Source organism: Rhinolophus hipposideros (genome assembly GCF_964194185.1).
Source record: "Rhinolophus hipposideros genome assembly, chromosome: 19".
Taxonomy (NCBI): Eukaryota; Metazoa; Chordata; class Mammalia; order Chiroptera; family Rhinolophidae; genus Rhinolophus; species Rhinolophus hipposideros.
The window spans coordinates 11291620-11319181 of NC_138065.1; positions in this window are offsets into that span (position 1 = coordinate 11291620).

The following is a 27562-nucleotide window of genomic DNA, read 5'->3' on the forward strand; positions in this document are numbered from 1 at the left end:
TGGGTTTACCCCCCTGAGGTCCTCCCGCTGGGAAGTCACAAATCGATGCCTGAGCAGCTCTCCCTGCCAGGCCTGAGTCAGCATTGGATGCAAGTTTTTGGAACTGTTATTTGACAATAAATCTGAGCAGAATTCTGGGAGATCTCTCTTAAAAACTGGAATGAATTACAGGCACCTCTACCTTGGATGGGGATGTTAACCATTCTGTGGAACTGCACCTTATAAATGATGCATGGGCCAATTTGCCACCATTTCCTTGGAAGTTATGGGTCAGGGTAAGACTAGCAAAGTATCCTCCACCTCAGATGTTACCGTCTTTCCCTGAAAATAAGACCTAGCCGGACCATCAGCTCTAATGCGTCTTTTGGAGCAAAAATTAATGTAAGACCCAGTCTTATAATATAATATAATAATATAATATAATACAAGGTCTTATATTAATTTTTGCTCCAAAAGAGGCATTAGAGCCGATTGTCTGGCTAGGTCTTATTTTTGGGGAAACAGGATAGTTCTGAAAATCTGCCTCCACTGGGGAATGGTATGGGAGGTTAAGGATTGAGTTGGCACTCAAGGCCTCCATTCCCCATTTTTGGAAATGGGGAAGTAGCTGCCCACATATTCACCTTCCCACCAGCCTCCTCCCATCAGTCACTGCTAGTTTTGTCTTAGCTGTTGAATCATTTCAATGGATACCTTTGCTTGACAAACTTGGAAGATAGATAGGGAGAGTGTTCCATTGTGCGTTGAACTGTGTCCCCCAAAAAGATAAGTTGAAGTCCTAAGCCCTGGGACCTGTGAATGTGACCTTATTTGGAAATGGGGCCTTTGCAGACGTTGTTTGTGAAGATGCGGCCATACTAGATGGGGTGGGCCAGATCCAACGGCTGGCGTCTTGTAAGAAGAGAGAACAGAGACCACCGTGTGATGTCAGAGGCAGAGACTGGAGGGATACATCCACCAGGCAAGGAGAGCCCAGGATTGGGGGATACATCTCACCAGCAGCAAGGAAGACGCAAGGAAGGATCCTGCCCTACAGCCTTCAGAGAAAAGTGAATGCTTTCATTTTGGACTTCCAGCCTCTAGAACTGAGAGGATACATTTCTGTTGTTTTAAGGCACCAAGTTTGTGGCACAGTACTTTGCTACGGCAGCCCTAGGAAACGAGTACACACCCCATTCCCAGCCGCACTGCTGACTGGCTCAGCCAGCGTGCCTCTTGATGGGCTCAGTCAGCCGGATTCCCTTCCCTTTGGGGAGATCTTATACAGTGAAGTCCCAATTTGCTAAAAGTGGGAAGTCAGGCCAAGAAGAAAACCTCATAATAGCTCAAGTCTTCCATATGATTTTTTTAAATAATTTTTTTCAATTACAGTTGACATACAATATTATATTAGTCTCAGGTGTACAACATAGTGATTAGACATTTATATAACTTATGAAGTGATCACCCGATAAATTTAGTACCCATCTGACACCATATATAGTAATTATAATATTATTGACCATATTTCCTATGCTTTACTTTACACCCCATGACAATATTATAATTACCAATTTGTACTTCTTTTTTTTTTTCCTAACAAAAGCAGCTCCACTTTATTGCAGGAAAACTAGGGAGGAGCAGGGCAAGTGAGGGTCTCCACAGGAGCTCCTATTGTTGAGCAGGATTGCCAGGTTCCCGTGTCTGGAAGATACGAAAAGATGGATGTCCTGCCTACTTTGGTCCATCCTGTAGGCTGGGGGCGCAGTTCCTTGCTAGCTGAGGCCAAGATAGGTAATAGTCTCTCCTGTTTTCCTCAGGGTCTCCAGCAGTGTGCCCACGCTGTGCTCACACTCGATGCACACCTTCTTGTTGGGCAAGTTGATCTCATACTGAACTCTTCCCAGCTTGTGGAGGACCCAAGTGACCACATTAGAACAGCTTTCACAGGTCACATCTACGGAGAACTTGTGCTGCGGCGTGACTGAGGAGGTAGGTGATGGTGGGTGGTGGTGGGCGGCGACGCTTCTCCTAGTTCTCCCAATTTGTACTTCTTACTACATTCTCCTTTTTCTCCCATCACCCCAACATCCCTCCCATCTGGTGACCCTCAAAATGTCCTCTGTATCTATGAATTTGTTTCTGCTTTGTTTGTTCATTTATTTTGTTTTTTAGATTCCACATATAAGTGAAATCGTATGGTATTTGTCATTCAGTCTGACTTATTTCACTTAGCGTAATACCCTCTACATCCATCCATGTTTTAGCAGATGGCAACATTTTATTCTTTTTATGGCTTAGTAATATTCCACTGCATATATGTGCCACCTCTTCTTTATCTATTCATCTATTGATGGACACCCAGGTTGCCTTCATATCTTGGCTATTGTAAATAATGCTGCAGTGAACATATGGATGTACATGTCCCTTAGAAGTAATGTTTTGGATCTCTTCAAATAAATACCCAGAAATGGGATTACTGGGTCCTTCTTTGTCTCTTGTTACAGGCTTTGTTTTAAAGTCTATTTTCTCTGGTATAAGTATTGCTACCTCAGCTTTTTTTTTTTTTTTTTCAAATTTCATGAAATAACCTTTTCTATACTTTTACTTTCAGTCTGTGTGTGTCTTTTGATCTGAAGTGAGTCTCTTGCAGGCAGCATATGTAAGCGTTTTTGTTTTCTTACCCATTCAGCCACCCTATGTCTTTGGATTGGAGCATTTAATCCATTTACATTGAAAGTGATTGTTGATAGGTATGTAGTTATTGCCATTTTGTTATTCGTAATTTTGATCTTTTCTTCTTCTTCTCCTTCCCCTTCAAGAAGGCCCTTTAACACTTCTTGTAATATGGTTTGGTGGTGATGTACACGTGGCAGGAGGAACTGAGGCCACTTTTAGCTTTTTCTTGTCTGGGAAGCTCTTTATCTGTCCTTCCATTCTAAATAATAGCTCTGCAGGGTAGAGTGGTCTTGGTTGTAGGTACTTACTTTTCATCACTTTGACTATTTTGTGCCAATCCCTTCTGGCCGGCAAAGTTTCTGTTGAGCAATCAGCTGACAGTCTTATGGGAGCTCCCTTATAGGTAACTGACTGCTTTTCTCTTCCTGCTTTTAAGATTCTGTCTTTGTCTCTAAACTTTGGCATTTTAATTATGATGTGTCTTGGTGTGGGCCTGTTTGGGTTCATCTTGTTTGGGACTCCCTGCACTTCCTGGGCTTGTATGTCTATTTCTTTCACCAGGTTAGGGAAGTTTTTTGTCATTATTTCTTCAAATAGGTTTTCAATTCCTTTCTCTTTCTTTCCTCCTTCTGGTACTCCTATGATGCAAGTATTTGTACACTTGATGTTGTCCCAGAGGCCCCTTAAACTATCCTCTCTTTCTTTGGATTCTTTTTTCTTTTTGCTGTTCTTTTTGGATGTTTTCTTCTACCTTATCTTCCAAATCATTGATTTGATCCTCTGCTTCATCTTATCTACTGTTGATTTTCTCTAATATATTCTTCATTTTAGTTATTGTATTCTTCTGTTTTGACTGGTTCTCTATATATTTCCTATCTCTTTGTTGAAGTTCTCACTGACACCATTGAGCATTCTTATAACCAGTGCTTTGCACGCTGCATCTGGTGGAATACTTGTCTCCATTTTGTGTAGCTCTTTTTCTGAAGCTTTGTTCTGTTCTTTCATTTGGGACACGTTTGTCTCCCCATTTTGGCTCCCTCCCTGTGTTTGTTTCTATGTATTAGGTAGAGCTGCTATGTCTCCCAGTCTTGCTAGAGTGCCTTATGTAGTAGGTATCCTGTGGGGCCCAGTGGCACACTTGGTCTCTTGAGCCAGGTGCTCCAGATGTGTCCCTTGTGTGAGTCGTGTGTGCCCTCCTGTTGTAGTTGAGCCTTGATTTCTGTTTACATGTCAATAAGAGGAACTGACACTAGGCTGACTGGTTGTGAGGACTGGCCATCACTATAGTGGAGGAGCTGTGGTGCAGAGACCCACCCTATTGAGCAGGATTCACTTTAGCAGGGTTCTGGTGCCTGCCCAGTCTGCCCTTTGGGTGTTGCATTTATACAGGTGGTTTGGTGGTGCTCTGGTGTGGTCTGAAGCTGGTCACCAGGTGTGTTGGTTCTGGAATTTCTTGGGAGGGCTCTGGTGCAAGTCAAGTTCAGCTGCTGCCTGTGCTCTGTGTGGGGCCACTTGGTTTGAGCAACAAAGTGAACTGCAGATTGTTGCCACTTGTGCTGGGCTTGGAGGTGCCTGGGAGAGACTAAGCTGTGAACCGAGGCTGCTGTTGCTAATGCCAAGCTTGGGGCTGTTTAGCAAGAGGTACAGGGCATGCTGAGGTCAGATGTTGCTTACTTGGTGTTTGTGAACCTTTGAGAGATTTTTGTAAAACTCCACAGCATGAGCCAAGACAGGCCATTTGTATGGAAGCAGCTTGGGTATGACTGAAAGTTGGGTGGGGTGGGGTCTCAGAGAATCACCAGGGCAAGGCAATTGGTGTTAGCCAGTTTAATGGAGACTCAGATGTGGTGCCCTCCTGTGTCTGCAAGCTGGGTACGGGGGATGGGGAAAGACTGAACAAAGGAACAATGGCTTCTGCCAGCACGTCTGTTGGGGGAAAAGATGCCCTCTAGCCCTCATCCGGAAGCCAGTTAATTTAGTTCCTCCCCATATGTCCCTGATACCTTTCAAGCTGTTGCCCCAGTGGTGGAGCTCAGAGGAAGTAAGTCAGACTTACTTTAAGAGGAATGCCTAGGACTCCAACAGTGTTCTGTCTCACTCAGCCACAATCTCTGTTGGATTTCACAGCCAGAAGTTGTGGAGACTTTTCTTCCCAGTACTGGAACCTGGCCTGGGGAGACTGGTGTGGTGCTGGAATCCCTCACTTCTCCGGGGGAACCTCCACAGCCAAGATAGATATTTTTAACTGCCACCCATAGGTTTGGGACGAGCTGGTTTAGCATCTCCGCCTCTCCTGCCAGTCTTAACATGGCTTCTTCTGTATATCCTTAGTTATAGAACTTCTATTCAGCTAGACTTCAGGCAGTTCTCAATGATGGTTGTTCCATGGTTTAGTTTTAATTTTGAGGTGGTCATGATAGGAGGCAAGCACAGCATTTACCAACTCCATCATCTTGACTAGAAGCTTGCATATGATTGTTGAAACATATCAGTCCACATTCTTGCCTAAGCTGAGGTCAGTGAACATATTAAGATGGCTCTTTGATGATAGAGGATGTCACTCTGCCTCAGGGGTCATCATTCTAAATTCAAGTCTCCCTGGCTGGCATCACAAACACAGAGAGAATAAGATGTTGGCATTGGGGAAAATGGGGTGACGGGGGGAAAAAAAGATGTTGGTATGAATTTTTACTGACCGCAGCACATATTCTGGAAATTGAATTTTTATTTTCACATTCCTGACTAACTCTGTCTCGTCTAAAAGTTGAATGTAACCCAAAAAATAATAAAGTTAAGTTTAGGGTTCAAGCTAGGTGAATTTCTAGTAATCAAGATTCTACAATACTCTGTTGTCTTGAGATGGCTGTGGGAAAGGACATTGAACTTGAGGTCAGAAAACTTGGACCTGCATTCCAATTCTGTTCATTCTCACAACAGCCTTTGAAGGTCAATATATTATCCCCCATTTATACATGGCAGGAGGGACTGAGGCCACCTCATGCCCCACCTACAAGGAGGCACTCAGGAATCAGAAAGATGGCTTCTGCTTGACCTTTGTTTTGCTGAATGGGACACACCTCCTCAGGGTAGAGATGAGCTCTGGACAACAGAAGGATTTTTAAGAAGTTTAAGATTTTTAAGTAGAGGTGAAAAGAAGGCAAGAGCAAAAAAAAATGATTGGTAGGTAAGTGGTGTTTGGAGAGGAGGTGGAGAAGAAAGGTGTCTGATGAAAACTTTGATTTAGTTTGTATTGTGTGGTGTATGATCTGTACATTCTTTCCCATTTCCATATCTTAAAAATGAAAGCAGGGCCGGGCTGGTGGCTCAGGTGGTTAGAGCTCCATGTTCCTAACTCCGAAGGCTGCCAGTTCGATTCTCACATGGGCCAGTGGGCTCTCAACCACAAGATTGCCAGTTCAATTCCTCGAGTCCCGCAAGGGATGGTGGACTCCGCCCCCTGCAACTAAGATTGAACACGGCCCCTTGAGCTGAGCTGCCACTGAGCTCCTGGATGGCTCAGTTGCTTGGAGGGCATCCTCTCAACCACAAGGTTGCCGGTTCAACTCCAGCAAGGGATGGTGGGTTGCGCCCCCTGCAACTAGCAATGGCAACTGGACCTGGACCTGAGCTGCGCCCTCCACAACTAAGACTTAAAGGACAACTTGAAGATGACCGGCACCCTCCACAACTAAGATTGAAAGGACAACAATTTGACTTGGGACAAAAGGTCTGGAAGTACACACTGTTCCCCAATAAAGTCCTGTTCCCCTTCCCCAATAAAATCTTTACATTATATATATATATATATATATATATATATATATATATATATATATATATATATATATATCACTTCTCGGCCTTTTGGCTAAGATCAAGTATATATATATATATATTAAAATTTGCTTAAGAAAAAAAAATGGAGGCAAACATCCCTACTTTCCAGGGCTGCTGGATGGATAATATAAGAGAATAAAGGTAAAATATCTGGCCTCCTCCCTCCTTCCCCTGCTGACTGAGAACCTATTCCCCCCACCCACCCTCCCATGCTTCTTTAATACAGAGAAAAGAAAAAGCAAACTCCCAAATCTACACACTGTTTAATGATCAGCTTTGACCTAATTCTACTTCAAAGCGTTTCCTTCTCTTTCCTACCTCCCACTACCTCCCACCCAGCTGCCAAGTATAGAGACTACAAGAAAACTTAGGCCACATGGAAACCAGGAATGTTAAAGCCTTTGAGAAAACAGCTGTTTGTTCATGTACCATGTTTTTGCCCCTGTCTTGTTTCATCACAAGAGCCTGTGGGGAAGAAGAATAATCCTTGCACTTTTTATACTAGTCTACACAGGGCTCTTACACCCTCATTTCATTCCACAATAACTGAATATAGTGAAACTGCGGTTCAGAGATGAAATACTTTGGCTAAGAGACACATGACAGAAATGGGGCTAGAACGCAATTTCTCACCGATTTCTTCTCACCTATTTCCCTGGCTTTCACTGTCTCGAGTAGTTTTTATGTGTAATCATTACTGTATCTGTTAGAATACATTTGGCTGCAAACAACAGAAAAGCCAAGTCACACTGGCTCATGTAACCAGAAATGCAGAGGTTGGATGGCTTCAGATTCAGCTTAAGACAGTGGTTCTGTACTCTTTCTCTGCTCCTCCCTTTCTTTGTTTCCTCCTCTGTGCATTGACTTCATTTTCAGCCTGGCTTCCCTCATGCCAAAATGATTTATTGCCCTCCAAATTCCACATCAACACATCATGATGTGCAGAGGAAAAGAGTCTCTTCTTCTGTCTCTCTTATGAATAAGGAAGATTCTTTCTAAGAAGTCCCAACAAGCAACCCCCTCGTGCCTCATTTTCTCAACCTGGAACAAATATTGTGGTAAACATCTGCCATAGTTGTGGTCACTCTGGCTCTTTTGACCGCTCATTCTTTGTTAGGACAAGTCGGAAATTATAAGTTCCACCTTCCCAAGGTACAAGTCAAGATTTTGCTCTCCCTTTGTTAGGACAAGTTTGAAAGTAGAAGTCTACACCCCCTCAAGATAGAAGGCAGATTTTGCTCTCCTGACACAAAAATGGGTCTTTTACACAAGAGTTGGTGATACGAGAAGAAAAGTACAGAGTATGCCTCTCCTCGCCCCCTTCTCTCCCATCCCCACCCTTCACACACAGTGGCAGCATTAATGATTGCAGTAAAGTTAAGCTCCCCGCACAGAAGCAACTGGGGTACAGTCTACAGCACTGGCCTCCAGCGCTTGGTAGCCGTGGTAGCTCTCCTGTCAGCGCTGACCTGGGCAATGGTTTGGGCCAGCCTGGCCTGGAGCCCGGCTCTTCAGCTCTCCCTGTGATCTTGTAAGACACCCATTGTTCTTTTAATAAATAGTTGAAGAGTTGAATCACCCAGAGTTGGCTTCCTTTTTTGCAGCTAAGAACATAACTGATGGACACGCCCATTCCTGAGCACATGGCTGGGCCCGTGCCCTCTGCTGGCCTGTCTACACCTGTGTTCCCGAGCCAATAGTGGGATGACCCTTACACCAACCAAGACTTGTGCGGAGTTAAATTCAGGGTAAGATCAGCTTTCCAGGAAGCACAAGGGGGTATGTGGGAAACCCAGGGAAGAATTGGAATGGTAGGAGGAAGGGGGTATGGATGCTTCATGGGCAGCCAGAAACGTTTACCAAGGCCTGTGGTGTGAGAGGCTCTGCAGCCAAACACATTCACTCTCACAGCTCTATAAGGTGGGTATTACCCCCTTAAACAGAAACAGAGACATTAAGTAACAAGACCATAGAATTAATAAACTGGAATTCAAACTAGGTCTATTTGACATTGATCCATTCATTTTTTTCCCTTACGGGTCTGTGGATCAGCTGGGCTCTCCTGGGAACCAGTGGATTTGGCTCCAGTTACACACTGGGTTCAGGATGGCTCCATGAACCTCCTCATTTTTCTTCGACCAGTGGCTACTCAGGGGCTACCCAGGATTTTCAAGGTAGACGGAGCATGGCGACCGTCCATTGTCCAAAGCAAATCACACGGTTATGCCTAACATCAGTGGGGCAGGGAAATATTCTTCACTGGCTCTGGGAAGAGGAACTGCAAAGTCAGTAGCAGAGGATATGGATGGATAGTACTGTAATAGGGAGAAGTAAAGAACTGGGAACAATAATCCAATCTATGCATGGTGTGAGATTTCTTTTTCTCAACTACTTTGCCCATATTTATTCATGACTTTAACAAGTGTTTACTGAGCATCTACTTTGTGCCAGGCACCGTTCTTGGCCCTGAGGCTACTGTGGGGAGAAAAGCAGATTTGTCCCTCATTCTCACAGAGCTTACATCCTAATGAATTCTTCCAGTGTCGCTATGTATAACTTTTAGTGTCTTTAGAATTTTGCCAAAAGAACCGAGACAGGAAAGATAGAAAGAATGGAAAAAAGGTAGAGATGGGGAGAGATGGAGTGGCAGAAAGCATTTTGTCCCTTCCAGATCAGTCTGGGGCCCAACCCAGGCCATCCCACAACTGAACCTCTCTCACCTGTTCTTCCCACCTTTTCCTACCTTTACATTTCATGCTGCCTGACCTTCCTGTCCCAGGTTTGCTTAGTTCTGCTAGCTACTCCAGCAGGAACGGTCTTTCTCCCTGTAGTAGATGTTTGTCTTTTTTTTTTGGGGGGGGGGGTGTCCATCATTCCCTCCAACTTCAGCCTCCTAATGTTGCCTTACTTTTCCTTTGGGGGAAATTGTCCATTGTATAATGCTATGGGGGCTGGGGTGATTCGATCATTTCTCTCCCCAGCCCAGAGCTGATAGGGAGACAGGGAGTGATACATAGGCTTGACCAAATGGAGGCTTTCTCCTGGACTTTGACTCTTGGGTGTGAGCCAGAAGGGCCGGCTGCAATGGCGCACAGTCCCAAGCATTTCTATGGGGTGGCCCTGCCTGTGGCTCCATTGCCGGGCCACTGACCTACCTGGGGTTATTGTCCCATTTTCCAGGCTCAGACCATCAGCCTCTCCCTTGTGGATTCCGGAAGCCTCCACTGTCCTGCTGTTAATTTCTTCTTTGTTCAAGAGGGCCAGCGGAAGTTTCTGTTCTTTGCAATCAGAAACCCCAGTCATACCATGTGACACAGCCATTCCACTTCTAGGTATATACCTAAGAGAAATAATAACATATGTCGATGCAAAAACTTGTACACCGATGTTCATAGCAGCATTCTTCATAACAGCCAAAAAAGTGGAAACAACTCAAATGTCCATGAACTGAAAAATGAGTAAATGAAATGTGGTATATCCATACAATGGAATATTACTCGGCCATAAAAAGGAATAAAGTACTCATATATGCTACAACCTGAATGAACTTGGAAAACATATTACGTGAAAGAAGCCAGACACAAAAGACCACACACTGTATGATTCCATTCATATGAAATGTCCAGAATAGGTAAATCTCTATAGAGACAGAAAGTAAATTAGTTGTTGCCATGGGGTGGTGTTTCTTTTGGATCTGGTGTTTCTGTTGGTGGTAATGAAATAAATGTTCCCAAATTGGTTGTGGTGTTAGTCATATAACTTTATGAATATACGAAAACCCACTGAACTCTATACTTTAAATGGGTGAATTTTATGGTATGTGAGTTATGTCTCATTTAAAAACAAAAGAACCCTGATCATAATACTTTCTGATGGAGGGAGCTCAGTGGAGGACGGTGGCCTGGGCTGCTGAAAGGAAAACCACCTGGAGTTCTAATCCCAGGTCTGTTTCTTGCCAACCTTAAACTTCACCCTTTGGGACCTCAGTTTCTTCTTCTCTAACATTAAAAGGTGGATGTTTCCCATACGTCCGTCATTGGTGATCCATCTTTAGGATTTTTGTTGTATCATTGTGCCAACTGAACTATTATTTACAAAAATTTCTTTAAATTATTTCTTTAAGTTAATTCACTTTTTTTTTTAACCTGGCATCATTCTAAACAAAAATATTCATAAAATCATAGCTTTGCTGTGCTGCTTATATTTTCCCAAAAGACATTCAAATCAACACTAGACAGTAAAATTAGCAATATTCCTCCACTCCTCACGTCACCAGTCCTATTTCTATCACTTGGGAACCCTGGACTGGGATCTTCAAGGAGCATCTACTAACTAGCCCTTTGGTAGGGGACAAGGCCCTGTGTGTGCTCCTTCCTTATCCCTCAGCTAATGTTGACATAATCATTGTTTCTTGGGACACGCCTGTCTGTGGCCTCACCTTGCTCGGGCTGTGGGGACTTCAGGTCTGATAAAAGAGAAGAGGGCTGTCCCAAGGCTGACTCCACTTCGTCACTCCAGGGGCACCTCCTGGGACCTTAGGATGGTTACTGTTATTCTAATTTTATAGAAACATTACCTAACATACCAGAGGAGGAAGAGACAGGATTCCAAAGGGATCTTTCCGAAACTCCCATACTCCTTTTAACTCTATCAAAATAGGCATGGAGTCAGATGGTTTGAGATGGATATACTAGCCATCAAATCAGGCCATGCACATAACTGCCACCTTTGCCTATGGCCCGGGACAGCGTAGAGCAATGGGACACTAATGTGACTTCTATCTATCGAATTTCTAGTATGTCTCTGTATCAGTAATGAACAGTAATAAACTCCCCCTGTACTTTTTCTTTCATGAACACACAGCCCACCCGTATTTACTGATTCAAAATCTCTATTCCCCCTAGTCAGGGAGCATGGCTTTCTTAGTCATCTCTATGACTGCAACACTAGCCCAGTATTTGGCACAGAGGGAGCCCCTAATACGTCTCAGTTTAGTTCACTAACAGCCCTCACCTCAAAGATCCCCCAGCCCAGTGTGGCTGGGAGGTGGGATGGGGTGGGCTGAGACAAGGACGCAGGTAACGGGCAGGGTTCACCGCTGTGTGAAGGCACCTGCAGAGCAGGCAGCAGGAAGCCGGCAAGCCCTTCAGCCGTGTACCCTCCGTGGATTAACAGGCATCTCAGCCATGGAGCAGGCCGTGGCTGCTGCCACCCGGGTCCATCTGTGCAGATGGTTTTGATCTGTCCAGATAGGAGAGCCGGGCAGAGAAGTGATGCGCTTATTTCACCCAACAAATAACAGTGGACGGCCAGCCCCAGGCAAAGCCCCGTGCCAGGCACCACGGAGGAGACAAGTGTAACTCAGGCGCACACCACGCCCCACACAGGGCTCCTGAGTACGCAAAGCCGCCAGCCCAGGCCTGCCAAACCCTTGTGCAGTGTTCTTTCCACAGTAGCACTGCCTTCCAAAAGTAGTGCCCAGCTGCCAGAATTAGGAGCAGGCAGTCTTCCAGCAGTGTGTGCTCTGGAGGCTGCAACTGAGGTTTCCGTGTGAGGGACCTGCAGCGTGCTAGGCGAGGATCCAATGGAAACAGGTCTCACCCCACCCCACGGAGCTTCCAGGGCAGCTGGGTCAGTTACTAGATGAAATAGAGGAGATAAGAGGGACCTGCTCCCACAGACCGAGACCAGGCGGGATGTGGGGTTAGTGCCTGGGAAACCAGAAGCCACAGCAGCGGAAAGAAGGAGCAGGTGTGCGGGCACATGCTCTGTTTGGGGCGTCAGTAACCTGGGGCTGCCTGGCTGGTTCTTGTCTTGGGATGGGGCACTCCTCCCTCAAGTAAAAAGCCCACAAGTTCCTTCCGCAGCCCCTACCCCCGTCTGGTCCAGTGACAACAATGGACATGAAGGCTTCCTGCTCTTTGGCTTCTTGCTTTCAGAAATCTTCCCCAGGAAGTTTCTGCTCTTCAGGCTACATGAGCACTGGGGTGTGTCTTCTGGAATGCCTGTGCTCCCTTATGTGGAGTGTGCTGCAGGGGACATAGTTGCCCACCCCATTCTGAGGCATTTTCGGTTGTACAGGCAGATCAGGGATAGAGAACCAGGCTAAAGAGCTTTCAGGAAGCCTAAGGAGATGATATATTGGTTGGCTTACACAGGATTTCTCAACTTTGGTACTACAGACATTGGGGCCAGATCATTCTTTCAGGGGTCGGGTGAGTATTGTGGCTGCCCTATGCATTACAGGATGTTTAGCAGTGTCCCTGGCCTCTACTCACTGCGTAACAGTGAGCAACTCCCCAGTTATGGCAAACAAAAATGTCTCCAAACATTTCCTATGTCCCTTGCTAAGAAATATTGGTGCACCAGCTTCTGGTTTGAATCCTGACTCTACCATTTGCTAGCTGTGTGACTACGGCAGATTAGTAACCTAATCTGTGCCTCAATTTTCTTATCTGTAAAATGGGGATAATAACAATACCTACCTCATAAGATTTTTATGAAAAAAGTTAGTATGTATAGTAGGGATCCAGTCCAGATGGCAGAGTAGGTAAATGCTGTGCTGACCTCCTCTCATGACCACATCAAAATTACAACTAAACTACAGAACAACCACCATTGAGAATCGCCTGAAGTCTTACTGAACCGAAGCCCTACAATTAAAGACATACAGAAAAAGCCACCTTGATACTTGCAGGAGGGGTGGAGACGTGGAACAGGCAGTTCCCATATCCTCATGTGACCACTGAAAACCAGGAGGGATATATTAGCTGTGGAGATAGCCCCACCCACCCCCACCTCAGGGGGAGCAAGGGATGCCAGCCCCATATCAGGCTCCCCAACCCAGGGTTTCAGTGCCAGGGAGAAAAGTCCCCACAACCTCTGGCTGTCTAAACCAGCAGAAATTGTGGCTGAGTGAGATGAGGGTGGCTGCATTCTCAGATGCTCGTCTTAAAGGGCCCACGCGTGGACTTACTCAATGACAGAATCACTGGCTCCAGCACTGGGGCAGCAGCTTGAAAGGTACCAGGGACATATGGTGAGGAACTGAGTTGTCTGGCTTCAGGGTAAAGGCTGGAAAGGCAACTTTCTCCTAGAGGGAGGAGCTGGCAGGAGCCATTGCTTCTTTGTTGAGCCGCCACCCCTCCCGGCATGCAGATGCAGGTGGCTGCCATATCTGAATCTCCATCAACCTGGCTAACACCCTTCGTTTGCCCTGATTACTTGAGACCCCACCCCACCCAACTTTCAAGCACACCCAATTCTCTTCCAGTGGCTTTGCCATATAAATGGCTTATCTTGGTCACTTTCCTAAAAGCGCTCAAAGGTTCACAAAACCCAAACAAGCAGCATCTGGCTTTGGCATGTCCCATACCTCTGGCTGAGCAGCCCTAAGCCCAGCACTAGCAACAGCAGACTTCAGTTTGCAGCTTGGCCTCTCAAGGTACCTCCAAGCCCAGTGCAGGGGGCAACCATCTATGAATTGTTTTGTAGCTCATGCCAGGTTGCCCTGGGCAGGACACAGGCTGTAGCTGAACTTGGCCTACAGTGGGGCTCCTCCCAGGAGGCCCCGGGACTGGTACACCCAGTGGCCAGCTTTGGACCCAGCCAGAGCATCACCTGGCCACCTCTGGGGACGACACACCCAAAGGGTACACTGGGCAGGCACCAGAGCCCAGCTAAAGTGAATCCTGCTCTGTACAGTCAGCCCCTGCACACAGCTCCTCCACTGTGGTGATGGCCAGTCCTCACAACCAGTTGGCCCAAGGATCAATCCCTTCGATTGAGATGCCAACAGCAACCAAGGCTCAACTACAACAGGAGGACACACACAACTCACAAGGGACACCTGGAGCACCCAGATCACGTGACCAGGGAGACTGCACCACTGAGTCCCACAGCACACCTACTACATAAGGCCACTCTACTAAGACCAAGAGGCATAGCAACCCTACCTAATACATAGAAACAAACACAGGGAAGCAGCCAAAATGGGGAGACAAAGAAACATGTCCCGAATAAAAGAACAGAGCAAAGCTCCAGAAAAAGAACTAAACAAAGTGGAGACAAGCAATCTACCTGGTTATCAGGATGCTCAATGATCTCAGAGAGAACTTCAACAAAGAGATAGGAAACATAAAAATGGAGATAGAAAACATAAAAAACAACCAGTCAGAAATAACGAATACAATAACTGAAACGAAGAATACATTAGAGGGAATCAACAGTAGATTAGATGAAGCAGAGGATTTAGAAGATAAAGTAGGGCCGGCCCGGTGGCTCAGGCGGTTAGAGCTCCATGCTCCTGACCCCAAAGGCTGCCGGTTCGATTCCCACATGCACCAGTGGGCTCTCAACCACAAGGTTGCCAGTTCAATTCCTCGAGTCCCACAAAGGATGGTGGGCTCTGCCCCCTGCAACTAAGATTGAACACGGCATCTTGAGCTGAGCTGCCTCCCAGATGGCTCAGTTGGTTGGAGCTCGTACTGTCAGCCACAAGGTTGCTGGTTTGACTCCCACAAGAAATGGTGGGCTGAGCCCCCTGCAACTAGCAACGATAACTGGACCTGGAGCTGAGCTGAGCCCTCCACCACTAAGACTGAAAGGACAACAACTTGACTTGGAAAAAAAATCCTGGAAGTACACACTGTTCCCCAATAAAATCTTTTAAAAAGAAAAAAGAAGAAGAAGAAGATAAAGTAGCAGAAAACACCCAAACAGAACAGCAAAATGAATCCAAAAGATGAGGATAGTTTAAGGGGCCTCTGGGACAACATCAAGCATACCAATACTCACATCATAGGGGTATCAGAAGGGGAAGAGAGAGAGCAAGGATTTGAAAATGTATTTGAAGGGGCAGTCAGTTAGCTCAGCTGGTTAGAGCACGGTGCTCTTAACAAGATTGCTGGTTCGATCCCCACGTGGGCCACTGGGAGCTGCCTCCACAACTAGATTGAAACAACTACTTGACTTGGAGCTGATGGGTCCTGGAAAAACACATTTAAAATAAATAAAATTTAAAACAAACAACAACAACAAAAAAATAAACCTATTTGAAGAAATAATGATGAAAAACTTCCCTAATCAGCTGATTTCTCAACAGAAACTTTGCAGGCCAGAAGGGATTGGCAGGGAATATTCAATGTAATGAAAAGTAAGGACCTACAACCAAGAGTACTCTACCCAGCAAAGCTATTATTTAGAATCAAAAGACAGATAAAGTTGGAATACTATTCAGCGTTAAGGAAAGATGATATAGGAGCATTTGTGACAACATGGATGGATCTTGAGAGTATAATGCTAAGTGAAATAAGTCAGACAGAAAAAGCAGAGAACCCTATGATTTCACTGATATGTGGTATATAAACCAAAAAGAACAAGACAAACAAATGAGAAACAAAAACTCATAGACACAGACAATAATTTAGTGGTTACCAGAGGGTAAGGGGGTGGGGGGTGGGTGATGAGGGTAAAGGGGATCAAATATATGGTGATGGAAGGAGAACTGACTCTGGGTGGTGAACACACAATGGGATTTATAGACGATGTAATACAGAATTGTACACCTGAAATCTATGTAAATTTACTAACAATTGTCACCCCAATAAATTTAATAAAAAAAAAAAAAAGCTCAAAGAACTGAAAAAAAAAAAAAAGACAGATAAAGAACTTCCCACCCGAGATAAAGCTAAGGGAATTCATTACCACGAAACCAGTATTACAAGGAACTTCTTTACGATGACTAAAAAAAAAAAGATTACAAATATGAACAATAAAATGGCAATAATTACATATCCATCAACAATTACTTTTAATGTAAGTGGATTAAATGCTCCAATCAAAAGACAGAGGGTGACTAAATATATAAGAAAACAGACCCTCACATATGCTGCCTACAAGAGACTCACTTCAGATCAAAAAATACATACAGATTGAAAGTAAAGGAATGGGAAAAAGAGATTTCATAAAAATGGAAACAAACAAACAAAAGCTGCGGTAGCAATACTCATTATACCAAACAAAAATAGACTTTAAGACAAAGGCTATAAAAGAGACAAAGAAGAACCCAGTAATCCCACTTCTGGGTATTTATCTGAAGAAACCCAACATGCTACTTCGAGGAGACGTGCTCATCCATATGTTCATTACAGCACTGTTTACAGTGGCCAAGATGTGGAGGCAGCCTGGGTGTCTGTTGATGGGTGAATGGATAAAGAGGAGGAGGTACATATATACAGTGGAATATGGCTCAATCATGGAAGGGAGTGGGCTCTCGCCATCTGCGGTGACATGGATGGACCTGGAGGGTATTGTGCTGAGTGGACTATGTCAGACACAGAAAGACAGATGCAATGTGATTTCTCTTATATGTGGAATCTGAAGAACAAAATAAACAAACAAAACAGAAACATTTTGATTGTTGCCAGATGGGAGGAGAGTTGGGGGTGGGTGAAAAAGGGGTAGGGATTAAGAAATACAAATTGGTTGTTATAAAGTAGTCATGGGGATGTAGAGTATAGCATAAGGAATATAGTCAATACTGTTGTAATAACTATGTATGGTGTCAGATGGGTACTGTATTTATTGGGGTGATAGATGGGAGGGGGTTTGGGGGCAGGGTGAAAAAGGTGAAGGCATTAAGAAGTACAAATTGGTAGTTACAGAATAATCATGGGGATGTAAAGTAAAGCATAGGGAATATAGTCAATAATACGGAAATAACTAAGTATAGTGCCAGGTGGATACTAGACTAGTCAGAGGGATCACTTATTTTTTTATCACTTCTTAAGTTATAAAAATGTCTAACCACTATGCTGCACACCTGAAATTAATATAAAATAATACTGAATGTCCACTGTAATTTAAAAATTTAAAAAGGGGAGAAAAAGGTGAAGGGGAATAAGAGGTTCAAATTTCCATGTATAAAACAAATAAGTCATGGGGATATAATATACAGCAAAGGAAATATAGTCAATAATATGGTGATAATGTGGTACGGTGTCAAATTATCATGACTTATAATTGGTTGCTGGACTTCTCATGGTGATCACTTCTTTAGGTCTATAAATGTTGAATACCTATGGTGACCCCCTGAAACTAATATAATATTGTATGTTAGCTACATTTTAATAAAAATCGTTTTAAAAAGAAAAAAGTTAATATGTATAAAGAACAATGCTTAGCACATCATAAACATTCAATAAATGCTAGTTATTGTTCTGATCACAAAAATCAAATGCAGATAAAGTAGATGATCAGAAAGATTGCTGCATAAATACTCATGATAGCATAGAAACAAGGAATTTAATTCATTCGTTGATTTTCTGCCCTGCTTATATCTGGTTAATTACCTGAGGCAGCTTAAAATAAAAGCACACACACCATAGGCAATTAAAAATTTTTTTTACAACACAAGGACAAATCATTTTAATATTTAAAGAACTCATACAGATTAACAAGTAGAGCATCAATATCACCTAGATTAATGAGAGCAGGACATGAGCACAAAAGTTTACAAGAGAAAATAACAACATGGAAAAAATGTTCAAAAGACATGAAAATTTAAATAGCAACCAAACAAAACCGATTAATATTCAAATGTCAGATTAGCAGGTCAGAGGGCAAAGAAACTAACACTCTCATAGATTGTAGTAAGACACATGGCAATTTAAAATTGATTCAGGGATTAATAACCAGTAAAAAGGGAGGAAAAACTGGAGAGGGAAAGTTAATTTTATCAAGAACTCAACATCAGATGGTGTGTCCGCTTAAGCAACAAATAGAATCCTGAGCTTCCTAGCAGCCACTGCAAAAATAAAAACGCAGGTAAGAAAACTCACGGGCATGGCCTCCAGGAGAGAGAAACTTTGGTCACCAAGGCCAACGGGAATTTTGGTCAAGTGAGTCCTAACACAAGACCCTGAGGAACAGAATCTGACAATGTTTCAACAGCAGTTCTGAGGTCATGTAACGTGCCTCAGCTGCAATCAAAGCTTATTTGAAGCAGCTCTACACATCTACTCTGGCCAAGAATGTACCCTCCCACTCATCATTGAAGAACGAATTCGCTGAAAACGCCCGTTACTCTAGCAGTATGTTGGGCCTGGCAGGTACCCGGCTCACCTGCAGGCCTCCCCAGGCTGACAGGCAGGGATGGTTGCCAGCTCAGGCTGCCAGCTGCCTAAACGGTCCTGCTGGCTTGGCTCTCTGGCTGCAACCCCTCACTATACGGAGGCGCATAGCAGAGGTAGATGCCGCAGCCAAATTCCCCCACTCCCCCCCACCCACACACACCATTCAGTTTTAAATGGCTCCCTGTGGATAAGAAGGGCGGGGAAGGGGCCAACTCGAGTGTGTCGAATAAAGGAAATGGAGGCTCAAGTGCCCCAGAGAAAACACTCACCTGAACATGACACGGTGAAAGCAGCTTCTTGCTCTCTTAACGTCACTGTGCCTCAGTTTCCTCTTCTGTAGAATGGGGATAATTCACTTATCATCAGTAGGTTCTGAGACTTTAAGTGAAACAAATCTAATGAAATCAATTTTACCCTAGGCTAATTGACATAAACACGTGTTAAGTTCCTACTGCGTCTCATCAACGTTAGAAGGAAACTATGAAGCCCTGCTGTGGTGACCTCAGGGGGTTATTGGGAGGATTAAAAGAGCTGCACGTGCACAGTGCTTTGAGCTAAGCCTGGCACATGGTAAATGTTAGCTGCTATTATTGTTATCATTTTTGCCTTCAGCACTCCTCTGTGTGTATCCTAGACTCAAGCAACATACGTATTTCCAGGAGGGACTCACAGTGCAAGGGGGCGATAGGAAAAAGTTTCTGAACCTTTGAATCACTGGGTAATCCTCAGCCTAGAGCCAAGCAATGGGACCAAGTATTAGTTCATGATATTAATATTAATATATTGGAGGAGCCCAAGCATGGAATACTAGTGTCAGCCCTGCCACTAACTGGTGCCCCTGTACAAGGGCACTGGGCCGTGGGCCTTGGGCAAATCCTTGCTCCATTCCGGGCCTCAGTTTATTCACCTATAAAATGAAATGATGGGACTAAGTAATTCCTAAATTTGACTACACGTCAGAATCACTTTCAGGACATCATAAAATGCAGATTTCCAGGGTCTGCCAATTGAATTCAAGTCTCTGACAATGGAAACGGAATGTCTGCATTTTAATGAGCTCCTTAGCAGATTCTTGATGTTCAGTGTTTGGAAGCCACTGACCAGCTGAGCTGCCAGGCCCCGTCCAATATTCACCTGCTAAGTCTACCTGCAGAGCACAAAGGGGCCGGGAGTGTCGTGTGCTTGGTGGCCCAGGGCAGGAGGTCGCCTGCCTGTGGGAGCCCCAGGAAGATATCTGAGTACCCTTGGTGTTTTTCCAGGGCTTAGTCATGCCTACAGGTAGGGAGTTATACTTTTCCTAACCCCAGCTCTGATGGCATCACGTCTCCACCCTCAACCCTCCACACCGCTCCATCAAAACCTAACTGCTCTCCCCGCCCTTCAAGGCCTGGCAGGGCCTAAACCAACCTACATTTTTGCTTTCATAGCTTATTTCATTCTCTTCCATAACCCCCACTAGCAAAGAGCCACCTTGGGCTACAGTTAACTTTCTCGAATTTTTTTTTTTTTTTTTTACAGAGAGTTTCCCAGACTTGAATATCATGGAACACTCTCTCCCCACCACTGCCTATTTTGCCTGGCAAAAAATACCTGTAATATGCATACAAAGTGACATGGAACTCAGTCTGGGAACCATTCTCTGTGCTCTTTTGTCTGCTTGCCAACGGCTTGACTCTCTCTTCTGGCATTTGCCCAGGTCTTGAGCTCCGACTCAGAACGATCCGCTAAGGTTCTGAAGCCTGCTGTCTCTCCATCTGACTGTACAACTGTCAGGGTTCTACAGAGATGGGACCAGAACACTACTTTGTCGCCACCCTTATTCCTCTCTGCCTTCCTTTGAGCGAGTATCACACTTTCCCCAAGGGGAGAACTACTCAAAGTCCATCTTGGTTTACTCTAACGAGCACTTGACCATTCAACCGTCTTTGTTCACCAACTTCCAAATAAACAGCCTCCTTTTCTCAGTAGCAACTCAAGCAGGTAAATCCCCACCTCTCCTGGAGCTACTCCCCTTTCCTGCATCTGTGACAGTCACCATGGGCTGATCAAGCCTTGTTCCCAAGCCTAAGATGTGACAATGTACATTCAGCATCCGTCTCAACACAATTCCCCAGGCAGGTATTATCCATCAGAGCTGGCATGCCCGTCGAGACAGTCCTACTTACCATCAATGACCTAGTTGATTAAATAGCGAATGTGTTTACCAGAAAAGCTCCACTGAGTTTCAATTTCAACTCCCTTATGGAACCTTAAACTAGAGTAGTCTCTAGTTACATTCTATCTACTCGAAGCCTTTCAGGCAGGAGGATCTGGGTTGTGGGTGAGGATCTATCAGAAGTCTAATGTGGCATAAGACCTGGAATAAGACTGCTGAGGTCAGAAAAGCTTGTACAAAGAACTGTCCTGGAGCATGGTCCATCTCCCACCTTTTTCTCTGGCCAATACCCAAAGATGTATCTGGTGAGCTGGCTGGTCTTAGACATAAAGAAGAGCACTCAAGAGGCTACCAAACAAATGACAAACCACCCCTAGAAAGACGAATCTCTGGAGCAGACAGCAATTGGAGATGGCTTCAATGTCCCTGAGCAGTGGCAAGGTTTTAGACTTGGCCTGAGCCAATGGAACCATGTGCAATGGAACCATAGACCGCTATCTTCGGTCAGATAACAGACTGCTCCAGTTTCTTCCCGCCTCCTCCCCCTCCTTCTCCTCCAAGCTGATCACATTTCCTTGGTGATTTTCATGCTTAGTCAGTAGGTCTTAGTGGACAAGTGTGAATTCCACAGGGACCTTGTTCGTATAGGCTGCTCTGTACTGATGCTATCCTCTGCATGGTATCTTCCTTCCTGCCTGCCATAGGCATTTGCTAAACACCTACTATGTGCCATGTGGTGAGCAGGACTGTAGAGAAGAAAGCCTTTGATCTCTAACTGGAGCCACCAGGGAAGGCTGTCTATTAAAGATAATTCCGCTGCTCTGATCAACAGAAAAATGCATTTCAAGTTACTTCCTCTCTTCTTCAGGCCTCAAAAGACGTCTAACTGAGGTTGGAGAAAATGGAGAGGCTGGCAGCTAAAATACAGGAATTTCAGCGAATTCCCCAAAATCATGAAAAGCCCCCATACGATGAATACAAACCAGTTCTCAAATCCAGGACACTACATGGAGAGATTGGCAGAAGCCTTGCGAACTTTGGCTAATGGCCAGGGATTGTTTTGTTTCATGTATATTACCTCCCTACACCCCCACAATAATGCTATGAGTCAGATACGTTGATAAATGTATTCAAAAGAGGAGAAACAGGCAGAAAGCGGTTGACTGACTTGCCCAAGGCCCGCAGCTAGGAAGTGCTGGAGCTGGGATTTGAACCTCTGTGTTCTCCCGGCAGAGTCCTAAGCTACCTGTGTCTGCACATGTAAACAACAAAGAAAGTGCTGATGTCAGATGGACTGGAGAGGGGTGGGGTGAATAATGACTGGGTAGAGAAAAGCCTCATAAAGGCCACACACCCCGAGAGCCACATCTCCTAGTGTCCCCGACAGACAGCAGACTGGGGCCTCAGGGCCTGACCCATTCTTGAGAGCCAGGCGTGGACACAGATCCGCAAAGGTCCCTCTAAGTCCTAGCAAACTGCATCTCTGACTGGGAAACCACGGCATGCAATTAGTGCCTGGTGCAGCCCTGTGGCGGGTCCTAGCAGCCTGAAGCCCTAACTTATAGACTGGACTTTACCACCTTCTGTCCTGCAGTTCAGTTTTTTTCCCTCGGTAAATATTTACTCATTCAGTAAACAATTCTGAGCACCTCCTCCTGACCAGGCATCCTGTGCTAAGCCCTGAAACCCCTCAGCTGAATTCAGTAGCTGCCCCCAAGGAAGTTGCTATTTGCTGGTGGAGACCAGGAAAAGTGAGCTTTCGATTGCACTGTGTCCTCCCAGCGCTCCAGAGAGCAAGGTAGGGCCCCACTCTGTCCCTCCTTCCCCTGGGAGTGTATAAGCAGCAAATGAGATCACACAGGGGAAAGTGCTTTGTAAATAGCAGAGGGTGAGAATGAGGTGTGCGGGGAGGAGGGGCAGGATTTAAACCCAGGAGCTGGCGGTCATGTCTGGAGGCCTTGGGCAGGCAGCTAGCCAAGCTATGTGCTCCGAGGCCTCGTGGGCGCAACAGGACAGCCTGACGCTCTGGGCCCACTCTCCCCGCAGGCCAAGCCCAAACCTTGCGGCCCTGGGCTGTGTCATGGCAAGGACCCCAGTTGGGACGAGCGAGGTGTTTCTGCAGCCCCGCGCCAACGCCTGACCTCTTCAGTGTCTCAGCGTGAACAGTGACAAAGGCTCTGTCTCCCCTCCATTGTGCAGCCCGAGAAGCCAGATTTCCGTGAGTCCCCTTATACAACCACGTCCCTGAGAAATGGTGGACCCAGGCGCCGCAGGCACGGCCATTCTCTGTGCTAAAGCACCACCTAGAGGCCAGTTCTAGCTCGAATGAATGTGTAGGTATGGTTTACAATTTGCCTGCGTAGGGGAAAGGAAACAGACGGAAAAAGGAGGTTCACAGGACTAAAAGGCAAGAAAATGGCAGAAGACCCTTCAGGAGACCCCATCAGTCCCTTCCCAAACCCCTCTGTTGTTTGCTGATGAGATCATCGAGGGCTGAAATGTCTCTGCTCATCACTGGGACAGGATTTCCTCTACATCCAGGGACCAGTGTGAGAATGTCAGTCTCTAAGTGAGTATGTCACATACTCGAAAATCTCAATCTGAAGGGCAAACATACTAAGAAAACCCCCAGTTTGCCCGACAGCCCAGACCCCAACCCATCTGCTCCTCTCCTATCCCTCTGGCGAGCTTGGGAAAGTGGTTTTTCAGTGGATGAGGCCTCCTTTGGGGGAGAGTTTGTTGATTCTGCTTACATTTCTGGAACTGGCTGCCCTCCACTGAGCATGAACACACATTTATCATGGGCCATTTATTCAGAAGTAGCTGGATCAGTCTACAAAGGCATCTAAGACACGCCAGTTCAAAATCAGCATGGAGTTATGTTTGCCCAAAGAAAATCCAAGCCAGATGGTAGCAGAGTATCAAGAAAGGTAAGCCAAACTCCCAAACTGACCAAGTTGTTTTTGTTTTTTTTTTAAATCCTCTTACTTTAGGTTTTTCTCTTCAATCCTTTGCCAGAGCAGCAATTTCGCTTCCTACTACTAGGCTTCTCAAATTATTACGTCTAATTAGAAAACAAGACACATACAAGAGCCAAGCTCTCACTGCCCATCCAAGTGTCCTAGCTCACGCTGCTTGGGGGCAGCCGCTGGCGCAGTGTCCGGGGAGGGCCCGCAGAGGCCATAAGAAGTCTTTGCTTGCAAGCAGCTGCTGCTCTCTCTCAGATCAGCACCAATTCCGACAGAGGCTCCCCGTAGAGGAAACCCTGAGCCGCCTTGGGAAAACTAGAACGATGTTTGGATCGATTAAAAAGCTACAGCTGCTCCTCATGGATAAAGTGCAGTCAACTCACCGACTGGCCAAGGGACCCAGAGGAAGTGAAGCTGCTCTCTCCTTGACCCACGCTCCCAAATGAGTGCGATTTACTAAAACTGCAGCGTTTGCTTCTCCCCAGTAGAAACAAGTCCACTCGGCGCGTACAGCAATCTTGACGTATGATCTTGAGCATTATCATCACTGCTCTCTTGCAGAGAAGGCAATGGAAGCTACAAGAATTGAGTCGTTTTCCTGTGCACGACGTAACCAAGATTTGCACTCAAGTGTTCTGGTTCATTTTCCCAACGCCACCGTCTCTCTTGGCGTGACGCCAACATATTACGTACCCAAAGAATATGCTGAAAGCAATTCATTTTGCTACAGATTGTTGCAAGAATTCTTACACAATCATAAGGACTACACTATAAGGTGGAATTTATGGACCCAGGGTGACCTTCCTTCAGGAATAACGCTCACAGGAGGTCAGTTCACACAATTCACTTTGAGAGTTCCAAGTTTCTCAGTGACACTGAAATACTTCTCCTGAGTTCGTTTCCTACTTCATTCCTTTGATTTGAATCAGACAGGATCTTTGTCCCCTATAAAATCCCTTGCAAGTGTTCGTAGCTCTTCTTCTGATAAAGTGAGTCCCCTCCTGGGAGGGGAAGGAAGAGAAAGAGCAGCGCTTAGCACGAGTGCCCATAACAATAGCTAATCTTTATGGAGTGCTATGCTGGGCACTGCGCTTAGCACGTGCATTAGCTCATCTAACCCTCTCCACAGCCATAAAAGGTAGGCATGTTTATTTCTACTTTACAGATAATGAAGCACAAAGCACCCAAGGAGCTGGCTTACGTTCCCACAACTTGTAGGAATGGAATCCGGCTGTGTTTCCAAGGCCGTGCTCCAACCACTGACTTTTAATAACTACATGGTTAATGCAGGGCCCAGGGAATCAAATTCTATTTTGGCTGACCCCAGGGAACCCTCAAACACCAGCAGCCAGCTGTCCTGGCACAACATTGCAGCCCCGGCTAAAGGGGATTTCCATCACGGTCGGCAGGTTGGGGCCTTGGGAGTTTGGTTTCTTGGGAGTTAGGTTTCTTGCTTCTCCTGCCCGAACTCTTTTACTCGGGGATGGCAGAAGCCTAGGACAGCAGGAAGGAAGGAACATTCAGGACTGGAGGTTTAGTGGGGACAGAAAACAGAGCAGGTTTGTTGTCTACACTAAGGGTATTCTAAGAGCCACACCCTCCTTCTAGAGCTACAGAAAAAAATTCGATGCCATTCTTAAATTCTTCCACCAGCCTCAAAACCCATTTCACTAATAAGTCTTCCTCTGCTAGAACTTAAATTAGACACAAGAAAGGACTTGTGGGCAAAATGAACCAGTCGTCTCTGTAAATTGGAATGTCTCTTCACAAAATCCCTTTCCTGGCATGAGGAAAGTAATGTACCCAGCCAGCTAGCTCTTAGGACCTTCTCTAAATTAAGGCTGCCCAAAGGAAGACACACTGAGATTTCCAACAGGGGAGACAGAAGGGAGTTTTCAAACTTCTTACCTTCCTCGGTATTAAAGTATTTTGCCCTCAAGGGACCTCCAGGAACGGGCAGGCATTTAGCAGGTGAGATGGGCAACTAAGGTCTAGAAAAGGTGAGAAAGCTGGTGCTTATGGAGGAGGCACAACTCCTACCAACACCACACTGCTTTTCCCCCCAAATCTGCAATTTATTGTGATTTTTGTGCTTCTCCACGAGTCTGAACCATATCACACACTTGAACCATAACTGTAAGTTCCTTCTCAGGAAGAGCCTATTTGTGTGGTCCCTGGACAACCCACCCCCCAAGTTATACGTATAAAGATCAGGGTCCCGGAAGCAGCAGTAATTCACTGTTTGATGACAATTCTATTTTAGGTCGATGCAAAAGTAAATGCAGTTTTTGCGATTATTTTTAACATTTTGAACCGCAATACTTTCGCACCAACCTAGTATTTCTTCTCTGCACTAGCTGTTTCTGGCCTGGCACATACACCCATGCACTGGTCTCTGGAGCTTACCCAGAATAAATAATTCAAGCTAGGTTCTATCACTTGGCGACTTGCACCACATGCCTATTGTTTTTGAGACTGGAATTTACATTGGCTTTAATGGGGGATTTAAAAGGGCTGCAACATTCAACTACTGGATCTGGCGTGTAACTCAAGAACGGCCCGTAATTCCACATATGGGATTCTACTTACTGATCCAAAAGCCTGGTTTCTCCTTGGGTGAGAATAAAATGGGAGCTTAAAAGCACGCACTCTGGAATGCTCCAAATAGTTTGCTGCTTTGTTCCCAGATGCACTTGACTGACGATCACTTATGCTGTAAACACATGTCAGTTTCTTGCTTTCTGGCAAGCATCTTTCAGTGCTGCAGTCGCCTTTCGTTTGAACTTCTGAGAGGCTGAGGAGGTGTAGAGCGTCAGGTCTCCAGCACGCCAGCCCATGTTGGTGGGTTTCATTTCCAGTTTCTCTGCAGTGCTTCTCAGTATCTAAAGCACTGACTGGGACCAGAAGTCAGCATGGCTCAGCTGTGGAGCATATGACCGTAGATAAATCACCCAGCCTGAGTTCTAAGAAAATTCTACCATCCTGGCTGGGTTATCGGAAGACTGTATTAGTTCGCTCGGGCTGCCATAACAAAATACCACACACTGGGTGGCTTACACAACAGCGGTTTACTTTTTCACGGTTCTGGAGTCTTAAAGTCCAAGATAAATGCTGGCAGGTTTTCTCGAGGCCTCTCTCGTTGGTCTGCCTGCGGATGGCTGCCTTCTGTGTCCTCACATGGTCTTTCCTCGGTGCGCACACTTGTCTGGTGTCTAAATTTCTGTTTTTTAGGACAGAAGCCATATCGGATTAGGGTCTACCCTAAAAAAAAAAAACAGCCCTCATTTTAATTACTTCTTTAAAGACCTTATCTAGTCACATTCTGAGGTAGTGAAGATGACGGCTTCAACATATGAATTTAGGGCACACGATTCAGTCTGTAACAAAGACTGACAAAGTAGGGGGGGAAAATGTGTGCCTTGGAATCATAAAGCGTAATTTCAGCCCCTGCTTCTACTGCTTGTTAATTATGTGAATTTGGGCAAGTTGCTGAACCTGTATCATCTGTAAAGTGGGACTAATCTTTCTCTCAAAGGGATAGCTGTGAAAATAAAAGTTAGGGGGCCGGCCCGGTGGCTCAGGCAGTTAGAGCTCCATGCTCCTAACTCCGAAGGCTGCTGGTTCGATTCCCACATGGGCCAGTGGGCTCTCAGCCACAAGGTTGCTGGTTCAATTCCTCGGTGGGCAGCGCCCCCTGCTACTAAGATTGAACACGGCACCTTGAGCTGAGCTGCCGCTGAGCTCCCAGATGGCTGTTGATTGGAGTGCGGATGGCTGTTGATTGGAGTGCGGATGGCTGTTGATTGGAG